The sequence below is a fragment of the Lactuca saligna genome, chromosome 1, assembly GCF_052625555.1.
Source record: "Lactuca saligna cultivar CGN05327 chromosome 1, ASM5262555v1, whole genome shotgun sequence".
Taxonomy (NCBI): domain Eukaryota; kingdom Viridiplantae; phylum Streptophyta; class Magnoliopsida; order Asterales; family Asteraceae; genus Lactuca; species Lactuca saligna.
This window is the reverse complement of record NC_136417.1, coordinates 170,155,909-170,169,822: the sequence shown is the minus strand read 5'-3', so window position 1 is coordinate 170,169,822 and position 13,914 is coordinate 170,155,909.

The following is a 13,914-nucleotide window of genomic DNA, read 5'->3' as shown; positions in this document are numbered from 1 at the left end:
ATGACTTCAGGAACCGTCCAACAATCGTAGCTCTTTAAACTTTGTTGAACTAGAATGCGCCATTTTAGATAAGTGATCATATAATCCTCTGCTCAAGATATCAGCCGGATAAATACATGGAACATGATCTTACTTATTGTCCAGCATTTGTTTCCCGATTTCCGATTTGTTTGACATAGAACTTAACTGAACACATCATTTTAGTTCTGACCGGGCCCGGTACATAGGTCAAAACACATTCATCGAGGGGCCCAGATATCATCTTCTAATCCTAGAAGGAACAGATAAACTTCGACTCATATGTTTCTTCTACCACTCATTGAATTATACACAAAGGAATGTTTTATAACATCGAGTTACCAATGCATTTTCGTACAATCAATGCATAATCTAATCGTAAGTAACAAATCATATCTCTAGGTTTGAAGACTCATATGATATTACCGTCTCACAATCACTCGAGATAAAATTCCATGAATTGATTCCAGTGAGCGTGGGTTGAGTCTAATGCTCAGAACTTATGAGCACTCATGATTGTTGTAGCCATGTCCAACACCTTAGACCTCTACAACCAATCATGACAGTCTTGATTCATACCTACTTCCGACATATGACCGACTGTGGAGGTTTGAATAATATGATATACCAAACATAATTATTCTGGACGTCAAAACATGCAAAAGAAATATAGTAAACGATCGACAAGAGATAGGAACACTTTACTCATAAATAAAACACCTTTTATTCATCATCTAATGTCAATTACACTTTACACATTTCATAATTTATCTAACTACTAAAACTTATATCATCCTTCAGCCCTATGCTCCGAGCATGCTGGAGATGCTTAACCCTACTTAGTCCCTTCGTGAGGGGATCTGCTGGGTTCTCATCCGATGATACCCTCTTTTCCACGAGGATTACTTCTTCTATTCGATGTCTGATGAAGTGATATTTTCTGTCAATGTGTCTGGATCTCCCATGATCTCTTGGTTCTTTGGCTAAGGCAACCGCACTATTGCTATCACAGAAAATCTCCATTGGCTCTTTTATAGCTGGTACAACTCCAAGGTCTCCGATGAAGTTATTTAGCCATATAGCCTGCTTTTCTACCTCACTTGCTACTATATACTCTGATTTATAAGTGGAATCAGCCACTGTCTCCTGCTTGGAACTCTTCCAAGTGATTGCTCCTTCGTTTAAGGTAAAGACCCAACCTGACTGAGAGCGGAAATTATCCCTATAAGTCTGGAAGCTAGCATCACTATACCCTACAACTCTCAAGTCATCACTCCCACCGAAGGTAAGGACCCAGTCCTTAGTTCTTCGCAGGTACTTGAGGATATTCTTTACCGCAGTCCAGTGTTCCTTGCCAGGGTTGCCCTGATACCTGCTAACCATGCTCAAAGCAAAAGCTACATCAGGTCGACCATACGTCATAGCATACATGATCGATCCTACAGCTGAAGCGTAAGGTAGTCGACTCATTTCTGCTATCTCAGCCTCAGTACTAGGGCTTTGTGTCTTACTCAATCTGGTGTTATTCTGAATGGGTAACTCACCTTTCTTGGAGTTATGCATGTTGAATCTTTTCAACACCTTATCCACATAGGTGCTTTGACTAAGTCCAATTAGTCTTTTACTCCTGTTTCTAAAAATCCTTATCCCCAAGATATAGGCAGCTTCACCAAGGTCCTTCATAGCGAAACACTTCGCAAACCAGGACTTTACTGCCTGCAGGGTTAGGATGTCGTTTCCTATGAGTATTATGTCATCCACACACCATACCAAAAAGCTAACTATACTCCCACTAGCCTTGACGTAAACACAAGATTCATCTTCACTCCTAGAAAAGCCAAATTCCTTGACCTTTTCATCAAAGCAAAGATTCCATCTGCGAGGTGCTTGCTTTAATCCATAAACGGATTTCTCAAGCTTACACACTCTATTAGGGTACTCGTTGTTGACAAAACCTTCTGGATGACTCATGTAAACATCTTCAGTCAACATTCCATTAAGGAAAGCGGTTTTGACATCCATTTGCCAAATTTCATAGTCATGAAATGCAGTTATGGCTAACATAACCCTAATAGACTTAATCTTGGCTACTGGAGAAAAGGTCTCATCATAATCAACTCCAGGAATTTGAGAGAAGCCCTTTGCAACCAGTCGAGCCTTATAAGTGTGTACATTACCATCCATGTCAGTCTTCTTCTTTAAGATTCATTTGCACCCTACAGTCTTACGACCTGGTACATTTTCAACCAAGTTCCAAACTTGATTGTCATACATGGATTGTATCTTGCTATCCATAGCCTCTTTCCATTTAGCAGACTCGGGGCCTGCCATGGCTTCCTCGTAGCTGTTAGGGTCATCCAGACCTACTAGTGTCCCATCACTAATAAGAGTCTCACCTTCTACAGTAATATAGAAACCATAGTAGTGCTCAGGTGCACTCCTAACTCTCGTGGAACGCCTCAGAGGTACAGATTCGTCAATTGGCTCAACAGGAGTTTCCTCCTCAAGTTGAGGGCTAGTGTTTGAAGTTCCTTCACCACTTGACTCATGAATTTCCTCAAGATCAATTTGCCTCCCACTGTCTCCTTGTCTTATAAACTCTCTCTCTCTCTCTCGAAAGACTCCTCTTCTTGCTACAAAGACCACATTATCACTAGGTCTGTAGAAGAGGGAACCAAAGGATCTTTGTGGGTAACTAGTGAAAATACACCTCTCTCTTCGGGGTTCTAGCTTGTCATGAGTCTCGCGTCTCACAAAATCCTCGCAACCCCAAATCTTGATGTGGTCTAGTTTAGGTACTTTATGAGTCCACATCTCGTGAGGAGTTTTGGCAAGTTTCTTTGTAGGGACTAGATTAAGAATATGGGCGGTAGTCTCTAAGGCATACCCCCAAAATGAGATTGGTAGTGAAGCTTGACTCATCATGGAACGAACCATGTCTAACAAGGTTCGATTACGCCTCTCAGCCACACCATTCAACTGTGGTGTCCTGGGAGGTGTCAATTGTGAGACAATCCCACATTCCCTTAGATGGTCAAGGAACTCTGAACTAAGAAACTCACCACCTCGATCGGATCAAAGCAACTTAATGTTCCTGCCCAATTGATTCTCGACTTCCTGTTTAAATTCCTTAAACCTTTCGAAAGTCTCTGACTTATGCTTGATTAAGTAGACATATCCATATCTACTGTAATCATCAGTAAAAGTCAAATAATAACGATTAGCATCCCTTGTGGCATGTTTGAATGGTCCACACACATCCGTGTGTACAAGGTCCAACAAAACTTCACCCCTCTCACAAGAACCTGTGAAGGGTGACTTTGTCATTCTTCCAAGTAAGCATGATTCGCAACTATCATCTGACTTTAGGTCAAACGACTCCAAGACTCCATCCTTTGGGAGTTCGCCTATATGTTTCTTGCTTATATGTCCAAGATGAAAATTCCATAACGATGCTTTATCCAAGTTATTATTATTATTAACATAATCAATACACAATACACTATTTCCTAGGTAATCAACCACAAATGTTGTTTCATACACACCATCGCAAGGTAATGCTTTAAAATAAAGAACATTATTAAAGAAAGCATCAATAGAACCAACTTCATTATTAAATGAAATGGCAAACCCTTGTTTATACGATGCATGAAAGGAAGTAATATTTCTTGCCATTTCTGGCGAATAACAACATTTATTCAAATATAAATTTAACCCACTACTTAGCGACAAAGAATAAACTCCAATCTTGGTGACAGGTGTAACTTTCCTATTCCCCATGATTAAGTTTATCCTTCCTTGCTCCACATTCTCACTTCTTCTTAGTCCCTGCAAGTCACAACAAATATGAATACCACAACTGGTATCAAGGACCCAATACTTATAATGGGGTGAGTTATTATAAAAGATAGTGTAAATACCTGCATGGTTGGGTTTAACTTTCCCATCCTTCACATCTTCTTGGTACTTTGGGCAGTTCAGCTTCCAATGAGCCTATTCATGGCAATAGAAGCATTCAGCCTCTTTTGGTTCAGAAGAAGGAGTGATGAAACCTTTCTTGGTTCCACTTGAAGAAGAGCCATCAAGGGTCCTAACCTTGGTACCCTTCGAAGAAGTCTTTCTCTTCTTCCCTCGTCTTTTCTCGATTGCCAAGATAGGGGCGGAGTTGATAGGAGTAGGAGTAGAAACAACTGTCTTACCCTTAAGACCACTTTCCGCGGTCTTTAAGAGTCCTTGAAGTTTTCTGAGTGTGACCTCTTCCTTGTTCATGTGGTATGTCATGCGGAATTGATCATAACATGAAGGTAAGGAGTGCAAAATTATATCTATTGCAAGCTCCTCAGGGAAGTTCACATTTAGCTTCAGCAAACGGTCCACAAATATTTACATTTTCTGCATGTGGCCCGAGATGGGTTCACCATCCTTCATGCGAGTTGTTATCATGGAGGAGATGACTTCATACCTCTCTTGACGAGCACTTTGATGGTATCTTTCCATCAAGTCTTGGTGCATCTCATAGGGGTAGAAATCTTCATAGGATTTTTGGAGATCAACGGTCATGGTGGCCATCATGATGCATGCCACTTTCGTGGCATCCCTTTCATGTGCCCTAAACTCAGTGATCTCTTGAGCAGTTGTGACTGTCTCATCAATCTCCTTAAACTCCTTATCGAGGACATATTCCTTGTCCTCATAGCGAGTAATCATTCTGATGTTTCTGATCCATTCATTAAAGTTGGATCCATCAAAAGTGACTTTCCCACACAAGTTCATAAGAGAAAAGGAGTCATTACGATTAGAGCCAGAAGCAGCAGTGTTTGCAGACATCTGAGAAGAAGAAACGTTTAGTTTAGAAATAGGAATAGTCCTCAATAAAAACACCCAAATGTAGTATTAAGGCTAGGACCCAATCACAATATATTATACTTAGAAGAGGTATGCCGTAATCTAAGTAATAACATATTTGAAAGGTAGGTGAATGACGATTCACCAATTTCCACCAAAGTCGAAATATTAAAATATTTAATTTGGTTCTTAGAAACTTGTAACAGCCAGATTTTTCAGGTATCTTGTATAGTTGTGTTTTTGGAGATTTGAGAGGGGGCTCGGCGAGTTGGAGCTCAGACTCGCCGAGTAGGGACGCGGATTTGGTCGCGGGATCGCACCTGGACTCGGCGAGTCAGCGCTGTGTAATGAAACCCTAATTTCTCGGGTTTGAGACCTATTTAAAGGGCCTAATAGCCGTCATTTGTGCTCACCAGTCCCTTGAGTGAAACCCTAATCGAGTGTGAGCATTTGGAGCTAAGTAGGAGGCCATTATTGATCTTGGAGGTGTCATTGTTGCAAGGAAGGAGAAGAACTAGCCAAGGGAAAGCAAGTGGAGCCACTTCTGAGGGTTTGGAGTCCAAAGCATCACTATTGTGGTAATAATTTCGAGTTATCTTCTTCCTTGTTGTTGTTTATCTAGATTTAGGGTTTGTTGAACCCTTTTGTGGCAAGCTCTAGTGTCCTCTTGGTCCCTTATGAGGTTTGAACCATAGATCTGGACCCTTAGAGGTCCAGAGTGTCCCTTTACCCAAGCTTTTTGGGAATCAATGGAGGCTTTGGATTGGAATCCTCATGCCTTAGGTCAAAACTCCATTTATGAGCCATGGGGTGTGTTATGGGCACCAAGATAGAAGCTTTACGTGATGAATCAGTCTAGGGAGGCCAGATCTATAGATTGTGGAAGCAAATCTGACCTTAGAAGCAAGTTGGAGTGGTTGCATGGCATGGACTCGCCGAGTCTGTTCATCAGACTCGGCGAGTAGTTTGAAGATTGTCATGGGATTGCTCAGTGAGTGGTCCAATCGAGTCATGGGTAGACTCAGTGAGTCAGGGTGAGTTGGAGAAGGATGACGAGTGGACTGAGTCAAACTGGGACTCACCAAGTTGTTCTTGAGACTCGGCGAGTTGAGTCGGGGTGGCCCCACGATTCTTCCAGGTGAAACTCGTCGAGTAAGGGGGGAATACTCGACGTGTAGTAAGGGAATTTCAGAGGGTTGGTGAAAACGTCTAGACTCGCTGAGTCGCCGTAGCACTCACCGAGTCCGGTCAAAGTTGACCGTTGACCGTTGACCGTTGACCAGAGTTGACCTGTGTTGACTTCTTAGGATAGTCAACCTTAGAGATATAAAGTGTTAATTAGAGACATATAATGTTATAGGAGGATTACAGCTCGGATGATCGAGCATGAGGGATTTCCAGGATTCGTGAGATACCGAGATACGCGAGGTGAGTCTTCTCACTATACTTTACCTTGAGTAGGTAACCAGGGTTATGTGATAGAGTATTTGTATGCTATGTATGTTATGTGTTGTACTGCATTATTTCTATGTGATTTATGTGGTGCATGTTTACCAGAGTTAGAACCTGAGGGTTCACAGAGTTTGGGTGCACGGACCCACAGAGTTATAGCCTCGAGTGGCTATTATGTGTTAAACGTGGTATTTTGGGGAACTCACTAAGCTTTGTGCTTACAGTGTTTGATGTTATTGTTTCAGGTACTAGTGACGACCGCGGGAAGGCGCCGGCTTGATCCGTACACACACACTCGGAGTTTTTACATTGTGATCTTGGGATTTTGTATTGACCTATATTGGATAATTAATATGGTTGTTTGATGAATATCAATCAAATTATGTTTTATAAGAAAATTGAAAATTTTGTTTTGAAATTTACGGTGTTACAATTTGGTATTAGAGCCCTGGTTTGAGGGATTCGAGTACACCTTCGGGAGTATTTGAACTCAAACTGAGGAATTGGAAAGATATTTTCAAAAGAAAACTTAACTTTTCTAAGAGTAAAAGATTTTCTTGAAAAAGAAACAAATTCCAGGAAGAAACATGTGTACGATCAGTCAGCGCCCGAACGGTGAATTACCAAAATACCTTTATATTATGTAATATTGATATTGATATGATGTATCTGCATGCTAGACTAGGCTAGGTATTGCTAATAGGACTTGAGTGGTCTGATTTGTGATGCCTTAGCCTAGGGAGGGGTGAGCTGCTACGAGATGCTTGAGAGTGAGTAGGTAGCAGCGAGGGGCTTATGAGAGATCTATTAGAGAGTGGTCTACGCATGATAGAGTACTTAGGAATTGGGATCCGAAGAGGAAGATTTGGGGTGTGTACTGAGACGGTGTGGACAGTAGTATTGGACCCGTACTACTGAAAGCACCGGGGCGGTGCACAGTCCAAATAAGAATCTTTGGGATACCAAGAATCAAGGAGGGGTGGACTGTCGAGTGTGTGAATGCTCGAGTGAATTCTAATTTATCGCATGTTGTATTTCAGAGGTTAATCATGGTGAGGACACGTCATATGCCGGAGGGTGCCGGAGCTAGTGATGAGGAGATTCGACAGATCCTTCATGAGGAGGTGGCTGCGGTCATCACGGCTGAGATACCAGAGATGTTCAGGTCTATTAAGACCGCGCTGATTGAGACATTTGACGAGCGTTACGCTGCTCTTTCTGAGGCTATTGTTGCAGTGGCTACCGCAGCGATCGCTGCGGCGAGATCCCAGGGAGGTGATGCGTCACTGTTTTGGGAGTTCAGCAACACCAAACCACCAGAGTTTGATGGTACGCAGGATCTGGTGGCACCTATGAGGTGGATATCTGATATGGAGGGGTCCTTCTTCACTTGCTCATCTCCAGATCATCTGAAGGTTCGGTTCGCGTTGAACCAGCATCGCTTGGGAGCGAAGGACTGGTGGAAGTTTGTGACGGTGCATTTTACGCCTGCTGAGCTTTCAGCAGTGACCTGGGAGAGGTTCACTACCATGTTTTGGGATGAGTACGTTCCCCAGGTGGAGAGGGAGCGTTTGGCACGGGAGTTTCTAACCCTCAAGCAGGGTACTGAGTCAATTACAGCGATCAGGAGTATGTTCCATGAGAGGGCGATGTTCTGCCCTTAGCACGTGTCCACTGAGCAGGCACGTATGAGCTGCTACCTGAGCATTTTGAGACGGGATATTCGGGAGTTCGCCACGAACTCCTCGTATCGGACATTTGCTGAGCTTCAGGCAAATGCCCGGAAGAGGGAGATTGAGCTTGAGACACATGCCAGGGAGGAGGCGGAGTCTCTGGGGAGGGATCGGCGGCCGGCACAGTCCCAACCGGCAACCAAGCAGGCCAAGCCCCTGATCCCAAACCCGGGAGCCAGAAAGGTCGCACTTGCGGGAAGTGCGACAAGGGTCATGATGCAGTCTGTCGAGCAGGATCTTGCTTCAAATGTGGCAAGGAGGGGCATATGGCCAAGGACTGCCCTAAGGGGTTTGCAGTGTGTTTTCACTGCAACCAGACCGGACACCGGAAGGTGGAGTGTCCGCTGCTGCGCGGAGCATCTCAGGGATCTGCCCCTGCCGCCATCAGAACTACAGAGAGTCAGCCCGTGAATGCCGAGGCACCGAGAGCTCGAGGGAGAGCCTTTCAGCTTACTACGGAGGAGGTCCGCGCTGCACCCGACGTTGTGGCTGGTACGTTTCCTTCTATATATTTATTTTGGTGTTGAGATGTTATGCTTATATTATGTTATGCATAGGTACCTTCCTTGTGAACTCTGTGCCTGCTTTAGTGTTATTTGACTCGGGTGCGAGTCGGTCTTTTGTGTCTTTGGCCTTTAGTCAGCATATCAGTGTTAGTCGTGAGGCATTGAGTCGGCCTCTGCGGGTTTCCATAGCTGCCGACAGAGTGATTTGTGCCACGGAGGTCCTCCGGGGATGTGTGTTAGATATTTTTGGGCTTGATTTCCGATTGATCTGGATCCTATTGCGATGGGTGATGTTTGTGTCATAGTGGGCATGGACTGGTTGAGCCGATTCGGCGCGGTTATCGACTGCGAGCGTCAGCTGGTGACCATACGAGATCCTAGTGGGGGAGTTCTTTCGGTATACGGCGAGGGTACACGTTCTGGATTAGCCTTTTGTTCGGCCGCTGGGGCGAGGCAGTGTTTACAGCATGGCTGTAAGGGTTTTGTGGCGTATGTGATGGATATGTGAGTGATCTGCGAGAGACCGAGTTCAGTGGGTGAAGTTCCGGTGGTGCGTGAGTTTCCAGATGTTTTTCCCTAAGAATTACCGGGTGTGCCTCCCGTGAGGCAAATGGACTTCAGTATTGATTTGGTTCCGGGAGCCGTGCCTATCGCTAAGGTGCCTTATCGTCTTGCACCTCCAGAGATGCAAGAGTTATCCTCGCAGCTTCAGGACCTGCTGGGGAAGGGGTTTATTCAGCCGAGTAGCTCACCGTGGGGAGCACCCATTCTGTTTGTGAAGAAGAAGGACAGCTTGCATCGAATGTGTATTGATTACCGAGAATTGAATTAGCTGACGGTCAAGAACCGTTAACCGTTGCCGAGGATCGATGATTTATTCGATCAGTTACAGGGAGCATCTTGGTTCTCCAAGATCGATTTGAGGTCGGGCTATCATCAGGTGAGAGTACGGGACGAGGACGTCCAGAAGACATCATTCAAGACGCGTTATGGGCATTATGAGTTTGAGGTGATGCCTTTTGGGCTCAACAATTCCCCGGCTGTGTTCATGGACCTCATGAACAGGGTATGCAGGCTGATGTTGGATCGGTCGGTGATTGTATTCATCGATGATATTCTGGTATATTCGAGATCTAGAGAGCAGCATGAGGAGCATTTGAGGGAAGTTCTTGGGGTTTTGAGATCGGAGAAACTTTATGCAAAGTTTTCCAACTGAGATTTCTGGTTGCGGGAGGTCCAGTTTCTGGGGCACCTCGTTAATCAAAAAGGGATATTGGTCGATCTGGCCAAGGTTGATGCGGTGATGAGTTGGGAGGTGCCAAAGTCACCCTCTGAGATCAAGAGCTTCCTTGGGTTGGCAGGGTACTATCGGAGGTTTATCAAGGATTTCTCCAAGATCGCAGTGCCACTCACCAGATTGACCCGGAAGGGTGTTACATTTTTAAGGGGTCCCGAGCAGCAGACCTCCTTTGAGACGCTTCGCCAAAGGTTATGCGAAGCTCCGGTATTAGCTCTTCCGGAAGGGATGGAAGATTTTGTGGTATTCTGTGATGCATCGATTTTAGGGCTAGGAGCGGTGCTGATGCAGATGGGACATGTGATAGCATATGCATCGAGGCAGTTAAAGCCTCATGAGACGAGATATCCCACACATGATCTAGAGTTGGGGGCAGTGGTGTTCGCCCTCAAGATTTGGCGTCACTACTTGTATGGGGTTTGTTGTACGATATACACGGACCATAAGAGCTTAAAGTACTTGATGGATCAGCCTAACCTAAATATGCGGCAGATGAGGTGGTTAGATGTGGTCAAGGATTATGATTGTGAGATCCTGTACCACCCGAGCAAGGCTAATGTGGTAGCTGACGCGTTGAACCGCAGGGCGGAGAGTACTCCACTGTGAAATGTATGTTTGAGATTGATTGTGATAGCTCCAGTTCTGGACGCCATTCGTGGGGCACAGGCCAAGGCTGTGCATCCGGAGATGCAGAAGAGAGAACGGGTCGTTGGTTTGGTTTCAGAGTTCGTTTCGGATAGTCGAGGGCTTATGACTTTTCAGGGCCAGATTTGGGTACCGTTTGTGGGCGGTACGCGTACTACTTTGATGGAGGAAGCTCATAGATCGAAATTTTCAGTCCATCCCGGGGCTACAAAAATGTATTTTGATTTGAGGAAAGAGTATTGGTGGCCTTGTATGAAGAGGGACGTCGCATGGTTTGTCGACAGGTGTTTGACCTGTCGAAGGGTTAAGGCCGAGCACCAGAGACCGCATGGCAAGTTACAGCCATTGAAGGTTCCCGAGTGGAAGTGGGAACAGATCACTATGGATTTCATCACCGATATGTCGAGGACTATCAGAGGAGTTGATGCAATTTGGGTGATTGTGGATAGGTTGACGAAGAGCGCTCACTTTCTTGCCATCAGTGAGAGTTCTTCGGCGGAGAAATTGGCGGAGGTTTATGTGAGAGAAGTGGTATCTCGGCATGGGGTGCCGATCTTGATTGTTTCGGACCGTGATGTGCGTTTCACTTCCTGATTCTGGAAGAAATTTCATGAGTTGGGTACTAAACTGCATTTTAGTACAGCATATCATCCCCAGACAAACGGCCAGAGTGAGCGGACGATTCAGACGCTTGAGGACATGCTTTGAGCATGTGTATTGGATTTTGGGGGTAGCTGGGATACGTATTTACCCTTGGCGGAGTTTTCCTACAATAACAGCCATCATTCGAGCATTGGTATGCCGCCCTTTGTGCTGTTGTATGGTAGGAGGTGTCGGACTCCCATTTGTTGGGGTGAGGTTGGGCAGAGAGTGATGGGCAGTACAGAGATCGTGATTCATACGACAGAGCAGATACAACGGGTCAGACAGAGGTTATTGACCGCCCAGAGCCGACAAAAGAGTTATGCGGACAGGCGCCGGTCCGAGCTTGAATTTCAAGTCGGCGACTTCGTTCTCCTGAAGGTTTCTCCTTGGAAAGGAGTGATTCGGTTCAGGAAGAGGGGCAAGTTGGGGCCCCGGTTTATAGGTCCATTTCGTGTGATTACGAGGGTAGGCCAGGTAGCCTATCGGTTGGAGTTGCCAGCAGAGTTGGGACAGATTCACGAAACTTTTCATGTGTCGCAGTTGAGGAAGTATATAGCCGATGAATCAGCAGTGGTTCTGTTAGGGGATATTCAGGTGGATGCAATCCTGAATTATGCCGAGAGAGCAGTGGCCATCAGGGATCGGAAGATCAACGTTCTGAGAAATAAGGAGGTACCTCTGGTGTTGGTTCAGTGGCAACACTGGAGGGGGTCAGTGATGACCTGGGAGACAGAGCGTATGATGCAGGAGCAGCATCCGGAGCTGTTTTTAGAGTGAGACTTCGAGGGCGAAGTCTAGTCCTAGTGGGGGAGAGTTGTAACAGCCGGATTTTTCAGGTATCCTGTATATTTGTGTTTTTGGTGATTTGAGAGGGGACTCGGCAAGTTGGAGCTCAGACTCGACGAGTAGGGACGCGGATTTGGTCGCGGGATCGTGCCTGGACTCGGCGAGTCCAGGATATGGACTCGGCGAGTCAGCGCTGTGTAACGAAACCCTAATTTCTCAGGTTTGAAACATATTTAAAGGGCCTAATGGTCGTCATTTGTGCTCACCAGTCCCTTGAATGAAACCCTAATCGAGTGTGAGCATTTGGAGCTAAGTAGGAGGCCATTATTGATCTTGGAGGTGTCATTGTTGCAAGGAAGGAGAAGAACTAGCCAAGGGAAAGCAAGTGGAGCCACTTTTGAGGGTTTGGAGTCTAGAGCATCACTATTGTGGTAATAATTTCGAGTTATCTTCTTCCTTGTTGTTGTTTATCTAGATTTAGGGTTTGTTGAACCCTTTTGTGGCAAGATCTAGTGTCCTCTTGGTCCCTTATGAGGTTTGAACCATAGATCTGGACCCTTAGAGGTCCAGAGTGTCCCTTTACCCAAGCTTTTTGGGAATCAATGGAGGCTTTGGATTGGAATCCTCATGCCTTAGGTCAAAACTCCATTTATGAGCCATGGGGTGTGTTATGGGCACCAAGATAGAAGTTTTACGTGATGAATCAGTCTAGGGAGGCCAGATCTATAGATTGTGGAAGCAGATCTGACCATAGAAGCAAGTTGGAGTGGTTGCATGGCATGGACTCGCCGAGTCTGTTCATCAGACTCGACGAGTAGTTTGAAGATTGCCTTGGGATTGCTCAGTGAGTGGTCTAATCGAGTCATGGGTAGACTCAGTGATTCAGGGTGAGTTGGAGAGGGATGACGATTCGACTGAGTCAAACTGGGACTCGCCGAGTTGTTCTTGAGACTCGGCGAGTTGAGTCGGGGTGGCCCCGCGATTCTTCCAGGTGAAACTCGTCGAGTAAGCGGGGAATACTCGACGTGTAGTAAGGGAATTTCAGAGGGTTGGCGAAAACGTCTAGACTCGCCGAGTCGCCGTAGCACTCGCCGAGTCCGGTCAAAGTTGACCGTTGACCGTTGACCGTTGACCAGAGTTGACCTGTGTTGACTTCTTAGGGATAGTCAACCTTAGAGATATAAAGTGTTAATTAGAGACATATAATGTTATAGGAGGATTAGAGCTCGGAGGATCGAGCACGAGGTATTTCCAGGATTCGTGAGATACCGAGATACGCGAGGTGAATCTTCTCACTATACTTTACCTTGAGTAGGTAACCAGAGTTATGTGATAGAGTATTTGTATGCTATGTATGTTATGTGTTGTACTGCATTATTTCTATGTGATTTATGTGGTGCATGTTTACCAGAGTTAGAACCTGAGGGTTCACAGAGTTTGGGTGCACGGACCCACAAAGTTATAGCCTCGAGTGGCTATTATATGTTAAACGTGGTATTTTGGGGAACTCACTAAGCTTTGTGCTTACAGTGTTTGATGTTATTGTTTCAGGTACTAGTGACGACCGCGGGAAGGCGCCGGCTTGATCCGTACACACACACTCGCAGTTTTTACATTGTGATCTTGGGATTTTGTATTGACCTATATTGGATAATTAATATGGTTGTTTGATGAATATTAATGGAATTATGTTTTATAAGAAAATTGAAATTTTTTTTTTGAAATTTACGGTGTTACAAAACTCCTAGATTCTTTTCAAATTCAACGAACTTTTTCAAAGGCATGTTTCAATCTTTAGTGTGCCCTCCAAGTTTTGTGACTGGGATGCCGAAGATCACAAAACGAGGTGTGAAGTAACCATGCAACTTACTTGTACCCTTAATAAATTACCCCTCAATCGATGTGTCGGTTAACCACACACGCTCCATCGATACTACAATAAATATTATGTCACCCTTTACCTACCTTGTTAAGTCCAAGTTACTGT